We start from the raw sequence: 24,663 nt of genomic DNA, 5'->3' as shown, positions 1-24,663 counted from the left end.
TGTTCACCTCTATGGCTTTCTTTCTTCTCCCAGGTTTTGACCCCATGATTCTGTACTGTCTAATGAACTCTCCAGTGCCTTTCCACAGATGATTTGTATGTTCTGCTTAACTTGTTTTTGTTTTTGGCATGATCATCACATCAGCCTTAATTATCTGGTCCACCTTCACCGGAAACTCAAATCTTACCAATGACTGAGTCTAGAATTCAAAGTATACCTGAATTTGAATATAAAAAAAATACATCCAAATTTTTACTAACTTCTGATGAAAACTGAACATTTTCTTCACTTATGAATATAGGCAATGAACCAGAGTGGTATTAATATTACTTGTAATTTTGTCACAATAAAATTTTCTTTGCATAGGTCTATTTCTGGGCTCTGTGTTCTCATCCATTGATCTACTTGCCTACTAGCCTTTTTTTTTTTTTTTTTTTTTTTGGTCAATACCACATTGTATTGATTACTGTAGCTTTATAGAAAGTATTGCAGTTGGGTAGTGTCAGTCAGTCCCCCACCTTTGCTGTTCTTTAATATGGTGTTGGCTGTCCTGTATCTTTTGCCTCTCCATGTGAATTTTAGAATCAGTTTGTGGATATCCATGAATAATATTAGCTGGGATTTTGATTGAGATTGCACTGAATCTATAGATCAAGTTGTATTTAACACATTTTAAAACATTACTATAAAATGGGGTCTGTAGATTATACCAGACTGTCATAGGGTGTATCAGTAAAGAGTCAATCAGAAAACAAAACCACTCAATAATTTAAACAGGGGAAGTTTAATACAAAGAATTGTTAACAGCAAGAAGAGATTGAAGCAGTGAAGGAAGAAGTAAATAAAATTCTAAGAAAAACAGGAATAGAGAGTAGCTACTAATACTGGGACTGAGATAGAGCCTTACAGAAAAAGCAAATCTCAAAAAGTCACTCCTGCTCCTCGTCCCTAGTCCAGGGCTGAAATGCACACTTCATTGGAGAGGGCCCAGCTAAGGCTCACTGGTTGAAAAAGTTCACAGAGAATGCAAATTGTCTGAAGGAGAATGTCTACCGAAAGATGCCAGGCTATTGGCACTCCACTGTGAAGCCGCTGGAGGGGCAACTTGGGGAAACGAATTAGAAAGATGTCAGGCTAGTAGCACTCTGCTGTCAAGTTGCCAAGGGGTGATGGGGAAGCAGTTCATGGAAGGTGCTGGGCCAGTGACACTCTTGCAAAACTACCCAAGTGAGTGTCAAGTTGTTGGCCACTGGGTTATGCTAGTGCTGGACACTGAAGTAGTCATACGTGCTATAGGATCAAAGTACAGAAAAAGCTAATGTGCTGCAAGAGTTTTCCTTGGGGAGCACACCTGAACAGGACAAGAAACCTCTTCCTTCTCCAGTGTTCCCTCCAGTGTCCTCTACTGACAAAGCTTAATATTGTGCCACCTGGCAAAGGAAAAACATGTAGAGCCCATCTTTCTTATTGCGGAGCAGGCAATGAAGAGTGGATTTGGAGCTGTTGGGCAGTGAATTGTTAACTGGCACAAAGGGATTTATGACCCGAAATAGTTAAATATCCATAGTGTAGGCATAGACCTATGTTTGTTATTTTTTCTGATAATTTGAAAATATTTGTTAACATTAATTCAGGTTGGAAATGTGTTCCTTATTATATCTTTGATTATTGTTTCTGCTTGATAGTTATTTATATTTTCTCATGACTAATTATACTTAGGTTAGTGTTAATTCTTGCTTCTCATCATTTTAAATAAGATATATTAATGTGTGCAATTTATGTAAAATAAAAATCACCAATTTTAATTGTACAGTGTGATAGTTGGTTTTTATTTTTATTTTATTCATTTTATTTTACTTTTTATTTTTTGGTCAGCTTTAATAATTTACCTACAACAAAATTCACCAATTGCAAGTATACAATTTGATGATTCTGGAAAATGTATGCATGTTGGTAGCTAATCGCACAGTCAAGATATAGAATATTTCCATCCATTGAAAAAGATCCATTTGCCAATTTGTAGTCACTTCTTTTCCTCCATCTCCACCAATCAATGATCTGTTTTCTGCCACCATAGTTTTACATTTTTTAGAATTTTAAGTAAATGTAATCGTAGAGTACATACGCTTTTAAATACACATTCTTTCACGTAACACAATGTTATTGAGATCTTTTTACGTTGTTGTGTGTATTAGTAGTTTGTTCTTTAAAAATTCTGAGTAGTATTTTATTGAATGCATATAACACCTTGAAGAACTTTTGGGTTGTTCCTAATTTGGGGCTATTCTGACAAGGCTGCCGAACATCAATTAAAATCTTATATTTCATTCCACATAGGAATAGGATTGCATAGCAATATGCATAGTAATATGTATATGTACAGTAATATAAGAAGTGTATGTTTCACTTTATAAAAAACTGTTAAAATGCTTTCCAAAGTAGTTTTATCATTTTGCGCTCTCATATCAATGTATCTGAGTTTCATTACTCTACACATAGTGTGGCCAATCATTATAATTTTAGTCATTCTAACAGGTATATAACGATACCTGAGATTTTCAGTTGCCTAATCTAAGGACTAATGGATTGAGTATTTTTTTCATGTGCATATTTTCCATTTCTTGGTGAAATAACTATTCAAATATGTAGCTTATTTTTTATGGGTTACTTTTCATACTGAGTTCTAAAACATGATTATATATTCTGAGTAAAATTACTTTAACATAATCTCTTTTGTAAATATTTTCCCTCAATATATAGATTGCCTTGTTATTTTCCTAACAGTGAAAAGTATGTTTTAAAAACTTTAGTTGATTTCAAATTTATCCATTTCTTATGTACTTTTTTTGTTCTAACAAATATTTGCTTAACCCAAGGGTTCAAATTTTTCTTCTATTATTTCTTCTAGAAATTTAAAGTTTGAACTCTTACATTTGGGGATATGATACTTTTTTATTTTCTTAATGTATTGTTTGAAATAAAGGTTGAGGTTTTTATCTATCTATCTATTTATTTATTTATTTATTTTTAATATGGGTATTCAATATTTTCAGGACCATTTATTGAAACATCTATTCTTTACACATTGAATAATGTTGGCACCTTTTTCAAAAATTAATTGACTGTATATATGTTTATTTCTTTTTTTCCCATTGATTTATATATTTATCCTTATGTTGATACCACATTCTATTACTGCATCTATATAGTCAATCTTTGAAATTAGGCAGTGTATATCCTCTAACTTTATTCTTTTTATTATTATTATTATTATTTTGTCTATTTTAGTTCCTTTGCCCTTCAATATGGATTTTAGAATTAGCATGACAGTACTGCAAAAAATTCTGCTGGGATTTTGATTGGGATTGCTTTGAATATATAAATTGATTAGGGAGAAATCATCATCTTTAGAATATTGAGTTTTATTATTCACGAGCAAGAAATAACTCTGTATATTTAGATCTTCTTTAATACCTCTCAGCAATGTTTTATAGCTTTGAGTGTACAGGTCTTGACATATTTTATTATATTTATTCTTAATAATTTAATATTTTTGATGACTATTGAATGGTATTTTAAAAATCTAATTGTTAATTTTTTGTTGCTTATTTATAAATACAGTTCAATTTTATGTATTCACTTTGTATACTGCTACCTTGCTAAATGTACTAATTCATTGTAGCATCTTCTTTTTTAAATATCTTAGAATTTTTCTACATGGACAATTGTGTTATATACTCCAACAAAGATGGCTTTCTTTCCTTCCAATTTGTTTATTTCTTTCACTTGCCTATATTCCTTTATGACAGTGAATAGAAGTGATGAAGTGATGAAGTGTCTTCTCCCAAAAGCAATGGAGAAAGTGTTTTCTCCCCCTATGTTACAATCATTCAACTTTTCACCATTAGAGTACTAGCTGTAGGATTTTTGTAGATGTTCTTTAACAGATTGGGAAAGTTCCTTTCTATCTTTAGTTTTTATCATGAAAAGATGTTGGGTTTTGCCAAATGTCTTTTTGCACCTACTCTGACAGTCATATAATTTTTTAATTTTTAGTTTTTCATATGTAATTACACTGATTGATTTTCAAAAATTAAACCAACCCTGCTTTTCTGGGATAAACTCTATTTGTTTATAACATGTTATCTTTTTTACAAATTACTAAATTTGATTTGCTAAATAATTTTTAGCAACATTTGGTTTACTAAGAAAACTTTTTCATATCTATGGTCATGTGAGACATTGGTATAAATTTTTTATTTATTTTATATCTGATGTCTGTCTAGGTTTGGTGTCAACATAATGCTGGTCACATAAAATAATTTGGTATGTTTCCCCCCTCCCCTTTTTATTTTAATTTTCTGGAAGAAGTGTGTAAAATGGCTATTTTTTTTCATTAAATGTTCAGTAGAATTCACTAATAGGAACACTTGAGTGTGTAAGTTTTGTGTAAAGTTTTCAAACTGTACATTTAATATTTATAATATGCATGAGGCTAATCAGATTATCTATTCTTTTTTGAGTAAGATTTGGTAGTTGTTGTCCTCCAAATATTTTTTGTACTGTATCTAAGTAGTCTAATTTATTGGCATAATGTTAAGACCATATTTTTCCTTACTATCCTTTTAATATCGATAGGATCTGTGATACTGGCTAATTTTTGTTTTCTGATAATTTCTGTATTCTCTCTTTTTTCTGATTTTCTGCCTAGTATATTATTATTTTTGCTGATCTTTTCAAAGGATCAACTGCTGGTTTCTTTGATATTTTCTACTGTTGTTTTGTTTTCAATTTCATTGAATTTTTTCCTCATCCTTACTACTTACTTTGAGTTTAATTTATTTTTACTTACCTAGATTCTTAGGGTAGAAGCTTAGGTTTATTTTAGGCTGTTTTCCCTCTATTATAAGCATTTAAAGCTATAAATTTCCCTCTCAGCTGCTCTGCTTTAACTGCTCTCTACAAGTTGTGACATTCTCTATTTTCATTGCCTTAAAGTTCAAAGTGTTATCTAATTTCCCTTGTGATTTCTTCTTTCACTCATAAATTATTTAGAAGTGTGTTCTTTAATTCCCAAACACTAGGGGGGTTTCCAGATATCTTTCTGTCATGTATTTCAGCTTAATATCTTTGTGGTAAACATATTTTCTATTAATTTAAATTTCTTAAATTCACTGAGATTTATTTTATGTTCAGAATATAGTATAACTCACAGGTTGGTATATGTGCACTTAAAAATAATATGCTGTTGTATCGATTGTTCTTTAAATGTAGATTAGGTCAAAGTGGTTGATAACGCTGTTCATGTATTTTATATGCTTACTAATTTTCTGAAGAGTTGTTCTATCAATTACCCAGCAGGTCCACTGGGCTCTGCTGGAGATTCCCCTCTCTGTACTGTGGCCTGCAAACTATCTCCTGTTGGTAAATTGGAGCAATTGCAGGTATCAATTGCTCTTCCTTTTCCCAGAAGAAACAATCTTATGCTGCCTATTTAGCAATATCTGAAAACACACTTCCATATATTTGTCCATTTCATGTTGCTTAGTATGCGTTGATAAATACAGTAATTATTAGTCCATTTTAGCTCAAATCTGAAGAAAATTTCTCCTATTTTTATCTTTTATTTCTTTCTAAAATCTTTTGATGTATTATTTTGATTTTTCAGTTTTCCCCTGTCAGCTTTTTAATTTCTATCATTGTATTTTAATTTTTCTCTTATTCATCACACTCAGATCTCTTCTTATATAATCCTCATATCTCTATAACATTTTCTGATCTTCTTCCATAGACTTTACATCTTACACTTTTCCAAAAATGTTCCGTGTCCCTTCTATTAAATATTTTCCAGAGATGTGCTTTTCTTCTTGATCTTCAGAATAATTTTTCCCATTTTTTTCCAATTTTTTTCATTTTTTAAAAATCAGGCATTTTTTAGAGAAACTTTAGCTTTGCAGAAAAATTGAGCAGAAAGTATAGAAAATTTATATATATATATCTCCTTGCTCTCCCAGTTTTCCCTCTTATTAACAGTTTGCATTTGTATGATACATTTGTTACCACTGATGAGCTAATATTGATACACTGTTATTAGCCAAAGTCCATAGTTCCCTCTTTGTCAATGAGGCAGGAATATACAGATTTCACTATAAAGTGGTAGATAAGGTAATCTGTTGGGAACACACACCTATCAAGGAAAAAAATAAAAGCATATTTGAAGCAAAATTGTGCATAAAAATAAATATTTATTTTCATGCTTCAAAACCTTTTGAGTAAATTGGGGTTTTTATATTAATGTTCACTTAAATAAAAATTCATTAAAATCAAAAACATTCCCCAAAAAACAAAAACAAAACCCAAAAACCCTGTACCCACATACACACCTGAGGCAAGCAGCACATTGAAGTGAACTGCTGGTGTCTTAACCCTCTGGGAATATTTCTAACCATGAGTAATCCTGGATGTAATTCTCAGGTACATAGGGGAGCCTTCAAAGGATAGGTAAGTTTCAAATTTCATTTTCAGTCAGTAAGAAGGAGATATGTCTTCTTCTTGAAAAACAGTTTGGCTCCTTATAGGTGTCTGCAGGATCCAATTTTGCAATTTTGTTAGTTTGTTCTACAACATACTGGAAACTAGTTTATGATCTATTCAACTTGAGTTTCTAGGAAAGGCATGGGCATCTTACATTTCATTTTTCTCCAATACATGTGAGAAATCAATCTGTGAGTTCTACAATTGATGAAAATATAGCATACATTTTGATAACATCTTGAAATTAAATTGTAGTACTGTTTCTAGTCAGTATAAAGATATACTTTTTTAACTACAGCTAAATTAGTCATGAGTTGCATGTCAGGTATCTTTAAATTGGCATTTTAAATTTTATCACTAACGATAATTTTGTAAATTATTCCTTTAGTGCAATTTCATTCACTTGAAAAGTAATGACATTTCCCTAGGTACTCAGGTTATTATCACATTAACATTGGGGAAAAAAAATCTACCTAATTAAGTTTCTCAGAAACTTTTATTTCTTTCTTAATGACCAAGAACATAAGATCATATCTCTTCTAAATAATTACAATTGTAGTACAAATTAAAGTAGTTGCTTTTTAAAAAATGTTCTTTGTAGTGTTTCTCATTCAGGGGACATTTGGCAATGTCTGGAGATATTTTTGATCGTCACAACTGGGCTTGGCAAGTGCTACTAGCATCTAGTGGGTAGAGACCAGGAATGATACTTAACATTCTACAATTAACAGGACAGGCCACCACAACAGAGAAGTATCTGGACCAAAATGTCAGTAGTGCCAAAGTTGAGAAACACCACTCTAAGGCAAAATGAAAACAATTTTCATTAAATTACACTTCTTTTCAGAAATGCTTCTCCCTTCCCATGAGGCTACCCTCGATATTCATTTTAGCTCAGTTTTGCTTGTAAACAAACAGTGCTGGGAAAGATGATGGTGGAAATTGAAAAGGGTGACAATGACTATCTATATAACTTGCCATGGATACCAAATGTCCCCTGAATGAGAAACACCACAAAGAACCCTTGAGGAAAGGGATTATAGTTTGGGTTTTATGAAAAAACAACAGATCTAGGTCTATTACTGAGGACTGGCAGATGAAACTGAACTGGGGAATCCAACAACTTACTCATTCCCTTTGGATATTATTAAGAAAAAATTTTAATATCTTACTTAGAAAAATATATTTCCCAAATATAAGATTTGCAGCATTTGAAATATAGCCGATTTTGCTTCTGAAACATTTCTGCCTAATAATATATTTCTCTTTATGATGATACATTTTAACTTGGTTTATTTCTTGAGGTGCATTATTTTTCTTTAGGACTTTGTTCAGGAGAGAGCAATTGTTAAATATCATCAATTTGCTGTCTACCTTTCTGGAAATGCATTTTTGGTCCTAAAATTTCTGTCATGCACATTCAAAAAGAAATAATGATAATTTCTTCCTGCTTAAAGGGATCTATAATATATGAATTAAACTACCAAAAAGTCACCAAAGAGTGTCAAAATGACTTTTCAAAGCCCATTAAGAGCATTCTGGAATCAAGAACAGAGGTGTGAATTAGGGGAATTTCTTTATTTCCCATTCATAATGAAGGGCTTTATTTATTTTATTCTAATTAAAATAAAATACAGTCTAGATACAATCTGTAAACAGCACAGGTAATCACAAAGCCTATGAGGTAAACAGTTCACTTATAGGAGGTATCTGGTATTGCTGAAATTAGGTTGGGTTGTTCCACCAGTTTGAACACTCTAGCAAATCATACTCATTTCTTACCTGAAGCAGGATTTAGGTTTTTATTGCTTTAACCTACATTCGTAGTGTTAGCTTGAAATTAAATTAAAATTTAAGGATATACTAAAGTCCATTATCGTCCTTATTTTTTCACCTGGTTTAAAAAGTTTTTCTTTTTAAGAAATGATACACAGCCACAAATGTATGTGTTAAGTATCTACTATCTTCAAATGGAGTGAAAAGCAGTTTTGCATAGCAATTAAGTGATTCGATTTCTATGCCAGATGACTTGTCATTTAATTTTCTGTTTCATGACTTAACAGTTGGAAATCTTGGGAAAATTTTCTCACTTTTCAGGCTTACTAAATGGTAGGAGTCAATGATATTTATAATTGGTAATTTGTTCTTGAATTTTCTAGGACTAAAGGATTTATACAACAGTAACACAAACATGGTCCAAATTACTTGCATTTACTTATATAATATATAGTATATTAAATATCATATATAAGCAATATATAGCATATAAATAACATATAATGTATAAATATATACATAATATATAATATATATTATTTATTACTTATAAATTACTTATATTCCAGACTTTCTTCACCACACACACAAGCTCACATATATAAATTTTTTATACATGTATGAGTATTATATTTCAACCTACTAATAATACTATGAAGATACGAAGATTAAATGAGACAATGCATGTCAAGTTTTTTGTCTTGGCCATATTAATAGCTCAATGATTTTCAACTATTATTTCCAAATGCCAAGCATATCATACTAAAATGACTTTTTTTGAATCATTTATTACAAATAACAAACTTAAGAATAGCAAATATATTTCTTTGTATTAATAAGCCTCACCCTTTAAGGCTTATATGTGATTATTACATACTATATCACAAACTTTTACATTTGAAGGCATTTTTGACATCCTTTAGTCTTGTCTACTGAGAGACAGAGATTTTTCAGAACATGCCTGAGTTATCTTTGAAGGTATCTCTGTTCATATCTGATCAAAATGATCTGTGTGTCTTTCACTAAGAAGTAAAAAGGGATTTTTTTTTTTTTTTTTTTTACTTCTTTGGATTTTGGAGGAAAAGTATAAACATCAGGTTGAGTATCTCTAAATTGAAATAAAATAATACAATTACAACAAGGAGTGTGTTCTTTTCCACATTTGTTCAAACTTTTGAATGAATGATAAAATTCTTAGAGGTTTTTGAGTTATTATGATTTTCAAGAAGCAAGCTGTTTATTATTTGTTCCCTTTCAATTTGATGTGTGTTCTTCCCTCAATTTAAGATAAATTTAAATAAGTTGACTAACTAGTAAAAGCTATGCTGCCTAAAAAAGAGACTGCCTACTCTGTAGACTAAGGAATTATAATCTAGAGTTTTAGTACATAATGAAAATTAATTGCAGTCTGGGCAGGTTTTAGGACAAACCAAATTGAAGCATGGTTCAGTTGACAGTTCCTAATTTGCCACCTAAATGTTTCTTCATGATTTGTGTTTTCCCAAATGTAAATATCCCTGTCTGCTTTTATAAATAAAATGGTTGTAATTATTTATGTAATAAAGAGTTTGCTTATTGCAGCACTTGATTATTTACATACACTCTTACAAAAATAACTTAAAACTGGTAACTTATTATTGTATACATTTGGATTCTATAAACTTTGCAGATTAAATAAATCTACAAATATGTCATTTTATATTGCCATCTTAGTAGTCTTTATGATAATTTATAAATTAGGAGGTGAGTGTTTGTGGGCAATTGTGGACTAAGCACTCAGATCAACATTTCTGCAGAAGCAGAAGACATATATATATATATTTCTATTCAAAGGCATCAGAGACCTAACAGGGCAGTGAGAAACTGCAAGGCCAAGATCTAGGAGAGAAAAGAAGAAGACTGGAGATGTGACTCAGGTGTTAAGGGACTCTTTCCTGTCAAAGGTATTTGCCAATTCAAAAAGCAAGCCTGAAAGTCTGAAAAGCTAAGCAGAACTTTCAACAGACTCATGGTACTGGCAGCAGAAAACTGGATTTCAGAGTCTGTCCAAGCAGAGGTGTGATAAGCTGGTCTTTGCAGATGTAATTCAGTTAAGAATTTTGAAGTGATAAAAGCATCCCAAATTATCTAGGTGAGCCCTAAATCCAATGGAAATTGTCCTTATAAGAGACACATAGAGTTAAAACACACAGAGAGAAAAGGATGAAGCCATGTGAGCACAGAAGCAGAGATTAGAATGATGTCCCACAAGCTAAGGAATGCCTACAGCCACCAGAAGCTGGAAGAGGAAAGGAACAGACTGTTCCCTAGAAACTTAGAAAGGAGCACAGCCTGCTGCCACCTTGATTTCAGACTTTTGGCGTCCAGAGTTGTCAAAGAATACATTTCTGTTGTTTTAGATCAGCAAATTTGTGGTAATTTGTATGGCAGCCCTAGGGAACTGATATCAAGCCTAATAACTTAGATCTTTAATCTTGTGTTATCACAAGACCAGAAATGCTGTAGATCAAAGCCTATGCCATGAGCTAGTAAACTGCACTGATCATGTGCTTGACATTCTTTCCATGTAAATATTTTATGTACACCTTCCTTCTGCTTAGGGAAATGCATTGATTTAACTTCTCCGAAGAAGCATGAGCTGTGGACTTGCTTGCAAAATCATTGATGATCTTTTTCTGTTTGTGTGTGGCTGGGTGGTAAGGGGATCCAAACTCTTGACCTTGGTGTTCCAACACCACGTTCTAACCAACTGAGCTAACAGGCCAGCCCGTCACGGATGCTCTTCAAATGAATTAGAAAAGTGCTAGAAAAGGGCTGGTTGTATGTGAGCAGCAGACAGTTCACTGGAAGACAGTGTTGGGGGAGTGCTAACAAAGCTGCATTTCCTCATGGGGCCCAGAGAACACTTTGACTCTTCTGATGACTACAGGAAAAATACAAGATTTTATTTCAATTAAAGAGTCCTACAGAACAGTAAAATAAACTTATGAAATTTTGAACTATATGTCTGATGGAAAAGCCTTTTTCACCCTTTAGATAACTGTAAGGTAACTGTAAGGGGAGAGATCAGTTGTAATAGCTGGTAGGTAGCTTTTAAAGCATAATATTCAATCACCTAAATATCTATTAAAAATCTGCCATATGCCAAGTAAAATTCTGGATTCTGTAGCTACGACACTGAACAAGGGTAAAACAAGTTCCCTGTTTTTAGGGAACTTCCATTTTAGTTTAGAATTGTTCAAGCTTAAAGAGTTATTTCTTTATCTTCTTTGCTCTTGAGCTTATTATAAAGCTAAGTGAAAAAAGCACTTCAGTATGATACACTAAAATTTCCGCACGCGTGTTTTGTCTTGTGAAAAATAAGCACAAGGTAAAGCAATAGAATTATCTGGAAGAGTGTATGCTCCTCTCCTAACACAAAATGTATTTCCAGTCTTAATAAACAGGAGGAGATTTGGCCCTTCTATGACAAACTAACTCCTTAAAGATTGTGATTTATATGTTTTTCCCAGTCTTCAAATGTGCCAAGGGAGAACAGGCAATGGGTTGTGGAATATGAGCTGGAGAGAATTGACTTATTCACCATAGGAAAACAGGGTTAATTTGTGAGTTTCTATTCCTGATAGAGAAGCTCTAAAAACAGGAGAAATAGAGAGTGAATAACTGAACAATATGGCTGAGAAGCTGAAAGACCTCTGAAAACTTAGATGTTGAATATTCATTGTTTGACATTTCTGTGATACAAAACAAATAAAATTACCAAAATTTAGCAATAGTCTCTATACATATAATATCTTTGAATGAAAAAAAATGTGTGTGTGTGTGCGTGTATATATATATATATATATACACGCACACACACGTGTGTATATATATATATATATATACACACACATATATGAGGGGTCATCAAAAAGCTCAGGGAAAATGGGTATTATTAAAAAAATCTATGCACAGATTGCAAAGTATTTTGCACCAAAATAAACTCACACTAACTTGTTATAACATGTCTGAATAGGAGCTAGTTCGAGGCACTAAGAAGGATAAGAAAGCAGTTCAATAAGAACCCTATCAGAGGAACATGAATTCTGATAAAATTGAAGCAAGAATAAACATCAAATTGATGGTGAAGCTTGGTGGAAGAATGGTGAAATCACTGATGCTTTTCAAAAACGTTATGGGGACAATGTCCTAAAGCAACCAGCACTTTACAAATCGATAGATCATTTTAAGAAGAGATGAGACAATATTGAAGATGAAGCCCATGGCAGCAGACCATCCACATCAATTTGCAAGGAAAAAATTAATCTCGTTTGCACCCTAATTGAAGAGGACTGAAGATTCACAGCAGAAACAGTAGCCAACACCATAGATATCTCAATTGGTTCAGCTTACACTACTCTGACTGAAAATCACATTTGAGAAAACTTTCCACTCAGTGGGTACCAAAACAGTTGTGCCAAGATCAGCTACAGACAAGAGCAGAGATTTCCATGGAAAGTTTAAACAAGTGGGGTCAAGATCCTGAAGGACTTCTTTGAAGAACTGTAACAGGAGATGACACAAGGCTTGGTAAATGATCCTGAAGACAGAGCACTATCAAAGCAGTGCCTACCAAAAGGTGAAAATGGTCCAGTCGAAGCAAAAGTAGACTGGTCAAGAACAAAGGTTATGGCAACAGCTTTTTAAGATGCTCAAAGAATCTTGTTTGTTGACTTTCTGGAAAGCCAAAGAACAATATCAGTGTCTTACTATGAGTGTGCTTGGAGAAAGTTAGCCAAAGCTTTAGCAGAAAAATACCTGGGACAGCTTCACCAGAGAGTCTTTCTCCACCATGACAATGCTCCTGCTCACTCCTCTCATTAAACAAGGGCAATTTTGTGACAGTTTCCATGGGAAATTATTAAACATTCTCCTTACAGTCCTGATTTGTCTCCTTTTGACTTCTTTTTGCTTCCTAATCTTTAAAGAGCATCCATTTTTTTTCAGTTAACAATGTAAAAAGGACTGACTGCATTGACATGGTTAAATACCCAGGACCTTCAGTTCTTTAGGTTCTTTAGGGATGAACTAAGTGGATGGTATCATTACTTACAAAAGTGTCTTGAACTTGATGAAGGTTATGTTGAGAAATAAAGTTTACATTTTTTAAATTCCATTTTCTATGAACTCTTTGAAGTCCCCTTGTGAGTGTGTGCGTGTGTGTGTGCGTGTGCGTGTGTGCGTGTGTGTGCATGTGTGCGTGTGTGTGCATGTGTGTGTGTGCGTGTGTTTGTGTGCATGTGTGCGTGTGCGTGTGTGTGTGTGTGTGTATTCTCTCCAGAATGGAGTTGATGTTCAGTTGATGTTGGAAATAAGATGTACAGAAGACAAAATGTGTTCAGCAAAGGCAGAAAACTGGAGCTAAAGATTACCATGGGATTATTAGAACTCTAAGAATTCATAAAAATATACAGTATGAAAATAAACTTCATATAGGGTATGAAATAATGGTTCAAATTAAACTTATCTGATCTTTTGGGGGAGTATGAGCCTAGCTGACACCTAACTTATAGAGAAACCAATTACTTTCATTTCCTCACTTTCTCTCGCTCTTTAAAATTCAATAATTATTAGTAGCAAGAACCATTTTTTTGAGAGAAAGAAACAGATAGAGTAAAAGAGAGGAACTTGTATGTGTAGATAGAAGAATGATCTAACTACCAGACTGATATCTCAAAATTATTAGTCCACCATCTACTCAATCGAGGTATAAACTTGACTCACTGTGAACACCTTCTTTGCCTTTTACATAAAATTATTTACAAGTACTGTCACTTTTATTTCCTACATCTCTTGAATTTTTATAAAAATCTCCATCTTCTTGCTACTCTCATAGTTTTATTCATTATCACTTCCAATCTATTGAAATAATTGATATTCTTTTATTCCCTTTGACATTTCTGAAATCATCCAATTAGTGCCCAAAGAGTGGTATTTAAAAAGCACAAAACTAGTTAGTTTACCCCTCTGGTGATTATGTTACCACTCTGTCTAACAGTTTTTAATGTTTCCCCACTGTCTTCAGGGTCAAGTTCAAAATGTCAAGTAGGACAAACGCAGACCTTCAAAATCTGTTCCCTGTTTGCCTTTCTGGTGTTATCCACCACTTCTCAGCACACACCATATGCTGGTGTATGATGAACTACTGGTAGTGCAAGCATGCTACAGTCTATCACATCACCACACCTATACATGTGATCTTCCCACTTTTTCTGTATGTCTAATGCTGACCCATATTTGAGAGCAACTCTAGTGTTACATTCAGCTTTAGCTAAATACAAACATATCCCATGTTAAAATAACAGCTCTTAAATCTATAAATATCAATATAGTCTATGATATATAATTTTAGAAGCTTCTTGAAATAATTTGTTGAGATGAAGATAATAGTAATAAGAATAATACAATCAATAGGTGAAGTTTTTGATATTATTAAGAGAATGTATAAAAACCCAAATAGAATAAACATGAGTAAAGCTTAGTTATGACTACATTAAGGTATACTTGCATGAGTTCGGTAAAATATTTGTGAAGATTTGTGTAGAACATGCCACTAACTGTGTGAAATTTATGTTCAGATTTTAGACAAATAGGTCTCTAGTTGAAAAGAACTAACAACTCTATTTGATCAGTATGCTATGTAGGGTTCTTCCCCGCCAAACCCACCCTAAGCATCCAGGCACAATGCTACTTGAGAAAACTTCCAAATCTGTTATAGGTGTTTTTCTTCTAAGTTGGCAGGGTACAAACTTTCAGTTATAAGTTCTGGAGATCTAATGTACAGCGTAGTGTATTTGATAAGAGTAGATTATAGGTGTTTTCACCACACACATACAAATGGTAATTATGGGTGGTGATGGATGTGTCAATTAATTTGACTGTGATTAATCAGTATGCAGTGTATATGTATATCAAATCATCACATTGTATACCTTGAATATATACAATTTTTATTTGTCAATTAAATATTTTAAAATAGAAAATAAAGAATGAGAAAGATAAAATTGCAGAATTTGTCTTCAAGAATTTAAATGACTTTAAGAACTTGTTTACTTTAATGACAATAAGCTAATCAACTCTTTCCATTGAAATTATCAAATGATTTCGTTTTCTCTCTTTCCATATATATACATAATGATACATATTATACATTTTAAATTTATTTCCAGCAAGTTTTACATTGATCATAGAAGTTGATTATTCAGTTGTCGGTGAGGTTCTTAGGTGAGCTCTATGGAATTTTATTACCTAAAGAAAGCATTTTTAATCTATGACAAATTTCTATTTCAGATAAATTTAGATAGAATCAGCATGTAATCATGATTAACCATTTATTAATTTGCTAAGGCACACAAATATCTTGTGTTTGTATAAGTATTGAGTATTTATAGTGGATATTGTGAATTACTTTGCTCAACATGTATTTATTTATATTCACTTTCAGCCAGAGATCAGAGATGAAATGATACATCCCCCAGGTTTCCTCACTGCTCAGGTTCTTGATGGAGGTACACCAAGCAAATGCACTCTCATTAGATTTGGAGGCAGGCTTCAGGGCATCCAATTTGCTGGTGCAGATTATGTAGCTGTCAACTGTTGTAACAGCTTCCAGATTTAGCAGGTGGCTCCTGATTGTGGATGTGCTTTCTGGAAGCTCAATCTAGAGTTTGTTTCTTCATTTCTCCCCCACAATTTTGCAAGGCACTTAATCTTCTTTAGTAAGTTCTTGTATATACTGGCTAAAGCAGTTTTTGTTCTCTGCAACTATTGTCCAATGATTTTTAGAGGTAATTATAAAAAATAGCAATGTAAGGTAGATTATTCATTTATAAATGGATCCCAAATAAAGTATTATTAAGACGGAATGTATGAAAATATAAATTAAGCTCAGTCTGTGTCTCATTTATGGCTTTTAAGAAGAGAACATTCTAATTCTGGAAGAACAAATTCTTGTTCAGATATTAGACTGAATTTCTGCAGTGGTTACAGTGGTTTTGTTACTGTTTTTTTTCTGTTTTGTTTTTTGCTTGTTTTTTTTTTTTTTTTTTTTTGTACTATTTTGTGCACTGCTGAGTTTCACAACACAGGTTAAATAAGTTGGCTTAGATGGTGGAATGTTATTTTCCCATCAAAATGTATTATAACTTTAGGTCTCCAGACCTGAAGGCAAATAACACATACCGTTAATTTCTATATGGGCTTTCTTTCATTTAATAAAACCACTATCATTTCGTAGTGCCCATTATTACCAGGTTCTTGTCTAGACCTTAGCAGCCTGCTGATACAGTCAGGGTCCCAGGCAATTATCTAGTGGTTTATAGCTAGGCACCAAAGAACTAGTTGTCATTGCTGTACTTTCACTCATCATAGTATTGGGTGTTCAGTCAGCAAGAGATTCCCAAGAAGCCTCACAAACTGCTGTTATACCTCATTTTCCACATGATCCCTTCGTTTCCCTTGTTGCTGGGATGGTTCTCCCCTGTTCCCAATGAGGCTGGTATCCACATCCCTGCTGCTGCCCACAGCTGCTGTTCACTCTTCATAATGTTTCCTTTCGAGCAAGCCTTGTTTCTGAGAAGCCAGTCCTAAGTTACTGGCATGTTCCTTTTGTTTCCCTTTCATCTTGCCACATTAGAAATTCCTCCCAAGGAGTTAAACTTCCTTAGCAGGATACCAGTCTGGATGGCATGGGCTAGTTTGTCAATTCTTTTCTTTGGTTCCTACCACCACATAGTGGCAGGGAATGGATTCAAACTTCTCTTTTCCTCTTTCAACAAGCAGCAGCATTTTTCTCATTAGTCTTTTTCCTGCTGGAAACTCATACCCTCATTCCTGCCTCACCAACACTTACAGCTGAATTGGATCAGATTCAACTCAAATATGTCATTTTCTTTCTCATGGTTGTTACATATCTGCTTATCTTCTACCTGTTCCAGAAAGGGCCATAACATACTTATGAGGTTTTACATTTTTTTTTTTTCAAATTTAACATAGACCCAACAAAGCTGTGCTGACATCATTTTAATGACATCGTAAAATAATTATATTATATTTAGGATAGCATGCTACTTCTGGAATATTTTCTTATTTTTCCTATTATCTTGTAGAAGTAGCAATTAATCAAACAGCAGGTGTTTATGATGCTTAGAAGATGGAAAGAAAATTGCCATTTTTGCTACTTGGCATCATGTAACTTACTTTTACCATTAATCACTGAAAAGTTTAATTCACTTATCACTGGACTAAACTGGTTCCATTTCCTAATGTACGCTTCACATTCTCCAGCCACACTGCAAATTGGTGGGCACTATGGCGTGTGCTCTGTCTTTATTGCTGCAGAGTGTAAAAGTGTGGTCTTTCAACAGATGCTTTGCCGGATGACTGAAACTAGTATAGCTGCTATCCGTTGGTTGCTCATTTTCTTTTGAAGTGAGGACCCTGGATAAATGAAACTACTGAGAGAAAGAACACTGTTGTAACTTCATGAGACAGATTGGCAAAATGGCAGTTTATCTATATTTTCTGTGTGTTTCCCACTCACATAAATACATCCATGGTCGGCTACTGTACTATAAATTTAAGGCAAAGGAAAAGGACAAGTAGTTGTTCAATACAATTCAATCATCACTGAAAAGAATTTAGTGTAGTGTTGCACAGTATAAGCTTTCATGTCATAAAGATCTGAATTTAAATCCTGGATAGGTCACTTAGTAGCTCTGTATTCTTGAAACAAATTACGTAAATTTTGAAGCTGAGTATTTCTCATCTGTAAAATGAGAGATAATTCCACCAATATTATTATATTACTGGATTACACAGGGGCTAAGTGGTTAATACCCTATAATTACAGTCCTTTGTACAGTCCCATGATAAGTAGTCAATTAGTGGTAGATGACGGTATTTAGTTTGATAATCTAGACTGAAAGTTTTCATATATCAGAGCAGCTTAGTTTTTAAGTAAGTATAAATCATAAAATTGAATCTAGTAGTACTTAAAAGGACTTAACTGACAGCTGAGGAAACTGAGATTCGGAGTGATTAAATGACATGTTCTAGATCACACAGCTGATTAGAGATAATAGTGAGACTGGAATCAAGCTTCCCATCTCCCTGGAAAATGTATTCTAAAATCCTTGCTGGTTTATCCTGAATGCTTTCTTTCCTTCTAAGGCTGCCAGAGTTAGCAAATATAGACAACAAATACTTTTTTAGTTTAAGCATGTAACGTGCAATATTTGGGACATACTTAAAATACTGAAAAATGCAATGATAAAAATACTTAATACTGAAATATGCAACAGTAAACAAACTAAAAAAAATTCCAACTTTTAAAACATTCTTATACTAAAAATTAATGTAATCAAAAATTTAAATTGAACTGAGAGTCCAGGCATCTTCTATCTGGGAATCTTATTTTCAACATTAGTTTTTATAAACTTATTTCTATTCTTGGCCATCCTAGTTCACTTTCCAGCCATCTATATTGTCCACAAAACAGATGTGTACAAAGCATAGCCATACAGTGATGTAATTCATTATCATAAACTCCATATGAAAACCAATCTCGTTATTTTTCTGCTGCTATCTCATTCTCACTACAAAAAGTCCCCCCCAGCATGTTTTCTATGACTAAGTGATTATAGGAGGCCACACAAAGTCATCTTATAATTAAAGATATATTTGGACTTTATGATCTAAGTGTTTGTATATGGAAAAATCCATGCTAGTAGAATACTATTGGTTAATTTATAGGACATATGTCCAAATGACACCCCCCCAGTTTTTTTGTTTTTTTGTTTTTTTTGGTCCTGGCTGTTTTCCTGGAACTGGCTTCAATGTACCAGTTTTCTGCCAAACTCAAATATAGAATACCTGAAGTGGGTTCAGCCAATTCATCATTAACTGGACCAGGTGGGTGCAGTTTGCTGCCAAACAGGTTGTCTTCCTACCCTTCAAGGATGTTTATAACTCTGTGTGTCATCCCCCTTCAATTCTGAATGCTGCCTGCAATCAAAGGCCACCACAGGAGAGAGCTCTCAGGGATTTATTGCCACATCAATTGACCTGAAAGTGAGGCTTGCTTTGCTTGAAAGACTCATCAGATAGTCCATGCCCTTCCTTTTATTCTGAAGGTTTAATTCAAGGACTCTTAGGACAAATTGCTTTCTTGTGTTAAATGAGAATTTTCACCCTCTCAGGGAGAAGGAGCTGGGTAGAAGCTATTAGCAGGAAAGTTCACACAACTGTGTTAATAGAATTGTTTGTCTCAGCTTTTCTACAGCATGTTTCATTTGTTTCACATGGTCATGGAGCTTATAAAAAAGTGAGGAGAAAAATAAATGCATTTTCATTCAGAATTTTTTTTTTCAGGAAAGGATTAGTTTATTCACACTATGTCATAACAGTCTTTCCTCAGCCTCAGCATTTGAGCACATGCATTATAAGTTGTGAAATGACATCCTATCAAATCTGTGAACCCTTTGATAATCTTACACTATCTCATGCAAAAACAGTCAACTGACAAGGCAGTTGGTATTCAGCCAAATTTCAGAAATTCTAATTCTGTATGATTGCACTGGGCAAAATGCTCACAATTTAAGGTTAAATAGCATAAACGTCACATTGAGAAGCAGTGTAGGTAAAGAGAAGGGAAACAGTTTGAGTATAGATGCCTGCATTCCGGTTGTACCACAAACTAACTGCTCTTCTTTGGTCAAGTCTCTTTAATCTACTTAGGTTTTAGTTTATTTGTTCACTTACAAAGTAGGGATTGTAGGCTATTAATAATAATTATCACTAGTCTCTGAGAATTTAGAGGAATTATTCTTCACTGTCTCTTTCTTGCTTTATCTCAAAATGCACAGAAAAGCTGTCAACAAATTACATTGCTATATTATTAAAATATGTTCAGGTTCTAATTATTTTTTGGAATACCCCCTTCACTGCTGCCATTCTGGTATGAGCACTCTTATCTCATGCCTGAATTATTGCATTAGACTCCTCAATGGTCTCCCTTCTTACACCCTATGCCCCATCTTTTAAAGTAATCCTTGAAAAATATGAATTGGATCGTGTCACTCCTGTGCTCAAGACCCTCCATTAGCTTCCCAACTTATTCAGACTAAAAGCTAAGTCCTTACAGGAGGTGGCTTATCCTCAGATCTCTCCTCGTGCTGGTCCTCTGCTGATTCTCCTGCACCTCTCACTCACATCTTCTGCAAGCACATCAGGTGTTCTCCAGCCTTGGGCCTTTGCACTTGCCTCTCCTCTGCCTAAAATGCTCTCCTTGCAGAATCCACATGGCTGGCTTTCTCATTGTTTTGAAGTCTTTACTCAATTCTTATCTTCTTGGTGAAGCCATTTCTGATCACCTTATTAAACATTGTAGCTCTCTACACTGTACACTCCTTTCCATCTTGCCTGATTTATTTTCTCAGTAGCATTTATCATCTTCCATCCTGAAAAAGTGATTATTTATTTACTTATTGTCTTTACTTTTTTGCTCTACTGCTTACTGATATGTCCCCACAGACTAAGACAGTGCCTGACACATTGTAGTGATGAGTAAATATTTGATGAATAAAACATCAAATGAAGGATTTACTCAACATATGAATAATGAACACACATGTGAAATAATGAAAGTGCATGTGGCACTTTGTATATTATCATGTTCAAATCTCCCAGCACCACGCTCAGCCAGTGAGCTAACGGGCCATCCCTGTATAGGATCCGAACCCGTGGCCTTGGTGTTATCAGCACTGCACTCTTCTGAGTGAGCCACAGGCCAACCTTCATTTCGTCTTTTAACTTTCATTCCTATTCAAAACTGGACATGTTGTACGAGTATATCACATACATGTATCTACCACCATATGTAGTTTTCTACTCTCCTTGCTGTAAAACCCTTTAAACCTCTATTTCTGCTCTTTTGTGGCATTCCTCAACTTTAAGCACATGGGAAGAGCAAACAAGGTAGTTGCATAAAGTTTTTACACTGAGTCATCTTCTCTATAATATATTTCATATAATCTGCACTGATACATAATTTTCATGGAAAAAAAATATATATTCCTTCATATAATGCAGAAATATTCTAAGTTTGGACCAGGTCAGAACAAAAATAAATTTAGGAGGCAATGTGATATAAATCAATATTTTCCTTAGTCATTGACAGCTTTCATGATTTTTGCTTCACCGCATTTGAACTGTAACTTAATGTTTTTATTTAGACAGATACAATTAACATTTAAGGAATCACTGACAGTATCCATAAGATCAAGTTGTCTGAATGATTCTTGTGTGTACTATAAAGCCTTGAGGTAAGTGTAACTAAATATCTATTTTTTGGTTAAATGTCAAAATGATTGTAAATAACACTATTCTACTAAAGTAAAATATTTCAAAAATTGAGCTTAGGGTATATAAGAAAACATATGAAATTTTATTAAAATATTATTTTTTTATTGTGATTTTTTCAGAAAAAAAGGTTAACATTCAAAAATAATCAAACTGTCTTTATAGAGCTTCAGCCTTCCTGCTCCAGGGCTCTTCATCTATTCCTTTACCCGATAACATCAGGAACAACTTATCTTTTGTTTCCTGTTAAATATGAGTATGCAGTCTCTACAGGACTGTGAACTTTAAAAATCTCCGCTTTTCTTTAATATTTCTCATACACTTTTTAATATTAAATTTTCTCTTTGGTGGTTGTCTTTCGACTCCCTCCTATTTGTAGCCTGTCAGTTTCTTTTTTGATTTCACTTTCCTGCCTTATTAACATAGATCTGTGCATTAATAATATTCTCATTTTGTAATCCTTTGTTTTCCTAATACGACTGACTTGTCAATTATCTGCCTGGGGTAAAATATGCCTTTGAATTCATTCTTTCTTTTCTGAGTTGCCAACACTGCTGGAGGAAAACCTTACTGTTTGGTTCTAAAACAAATGGAGACTCATCATTATTATTTATTTTTTCCAAATGGCCCATCAATCTTTTCACTTAATCAGTGTCAAATTCTTTACAGCGACTATCAATATTTTCCAATGTTGTTAGCATTACAGATGACCCCACTCTTCCATGAAGACTCTAGCTAAAAACCACGACAGAATATGTTTGTGGAGTAGATGTCACCAGGGAGCAGTGATTGAAAATTAAATAATGGTTTGCCCTTCTCGGGATACAATCGGCTAGGTTATTTAGACCAACTCTCTAACAAGAAGAAACTAAAAAGTCTGGATAGCATATTAGAGGTAAAAAGCATCAAAGAGCTTCTTAGTTATTAATAGAAAGATAAAACCCAAAGTGATGAGTTAAAGTCCACCTTTAATGTGACTAAAAATTATGGCAGGAAAAATCACTGAACTATAATCAGAAGACAGTTCTCTCTTGGATTTTCAGCTTAAATAATCACATGTATGGTTCAAAAATTCTCAGTCCAAGTAATGCAATTCAAAATTATTAGTTTTCTTGGCTTTTGGGACAGGGGCTATATCTAGGTGTGGGAGGAGCGGTTACGAATCAGGAGTGGTATATGGGGAATTTCTGGCAATGTTCTAGCTCTTGAAATAAGGGGAGTGATTTTTTCTTGAAGATAATTTTTGAAATTTTACATATATATATTTTTAAACTGTATTTATGAATGCTATATTTCACAATAAAAATATGGTCTGGAATTGTTTTGTTTTTGTTGTTGATATAAGATAAATGTTTTCTTTTGGAGAGTATTGAAAGGAAGTGATGTCAATGGAAAAAAGTTTCAGTAAAACTGAAGAGCGGAATAAAGTAGGTGTGCAAACAATTGAGTGTATTAAATATCTTACTTTTATAGGAGATGGGTACCTTATCACATAGTATAATGGATTAAAACAGAGGCATATTAGGGTCAAGTAGTCAAAGGTTAGGGCTAACATATGGAAAAAAAATAATAATAATGTGCGACAGAACAATTTTTATAAAGATCAGCAATTGTAGACAGCATGATTAAAAGAGGTTAGATAGTGGAATTTCTTCTCCAGGTCTTGTATAACACAACTAAAATTCACATTAAACATTTTTTTGGGTCATTCTTACCACCACTTCCAAATAGATTATCAACCTTATGCCTATTTTATTTAGAAATTACGGAACTGTCTCAGGGCTTGAAGATATTCCAGAAGGTTTGGTATAAAGGGCCAGATAAGGGAAAGGCAAAGATGAAAGGTAGGTACCAAGATTGTAATTAGTTTTACTGCTAAAATTATCTTTCAGCTCCTTAATGTGCTTTACTGCTATGTAAGTAAGTTTTTTATTATAGTAGCATACAACAAAATTAAGGAGAAATGCTTATTCTTAGTGGACAATATTTGTTAACTATATTTTAAAACAAATGAATATCCATACAATGTATATTAATAGATAAGTGTAATTTAAATAAGATTGTAAAGTTAAATAACAAAACAAAAGGACTGAAATCAAAATTTTAAAATGGGCCTGTAGTCCCACCTTTGACACTAATTAGCTGCAGCGTTAGACCTATAGTCTACGAATTCAATATCTTCATCTGTGCGATCATGATATCAGGAGGCTGATCTAGCTCACTGGATTTTCAACAGAGCTTTATTAAATCTGAAGGGTTTTGTCTGTCTTTGTTTTTTGAGCCTTCCGAGAGCTTACCCTCTTGGTGATTGATGTGGAAAGGATAATGCAGAGCGTATTTGACAATTTTACAGGCCCCCAATATCACTGTACGTAGAACAGATATATGTTTATTTGCTTAAGGTTCTCGGTAAGATTTCAACTGAGCAAAGATTTCAGCACCTAAAAAAGCAGTAGACTAGCTGATCTCAAGGATCTCTAATATTAATAATATCTTAGAAAATGTTCTAATAAAGATGTTCAACTTTTAAAGCGGAAGAGTATCACAGAATTCCAAAGGATGTTCTTTATGTTCAGGATGAAACTCAAAGAGTTGTATTAGTTAAAAATATCTATGTGCTTTTATTCTCTATGTGAAAAGCTGTTACTTTAATCGCACATATTTTTTGCTTATTATTGCTTCTATGCTTGCAATAAAATGTAACAAGCAATTTTTGAATATCAACTCTGTGTAAATTACCCTTATAGACCTTTCTTAAACATTGTTTTGAAATCTTGAGAAATGTTCTGACAGTTTGCTCAAGTAAAATATGAAGCAAATATCTTATAGTGACAGTGAGATCTAAATCAATTATTTTACAAACTATGCTACATAGTTTATTCGATAATGTCACTTTTGTGGGAAAGAGTTATATTCTATGTTTTATTCTCTTATTTGATTTCTCAATTTTAT

Source organism: Cynocephalus volans, chromosome 9 (assembly GCF_027409185.1).
Source record: "Cynocephalus volans isolate mCynVol1 chromosome 9, mCynVol1.pri, whole genome shotgun sequence".
In the NCBI taxonomy this organism is placed as follows: Eukaryota; Metazoa; Chordata; class Mammalia; order Dermoptera; family Cynocephalidae; genus Cynocephalus; species Cynocephalus volans.
This window is presented reverse-complemented; position numbering follows the sequence as displayed.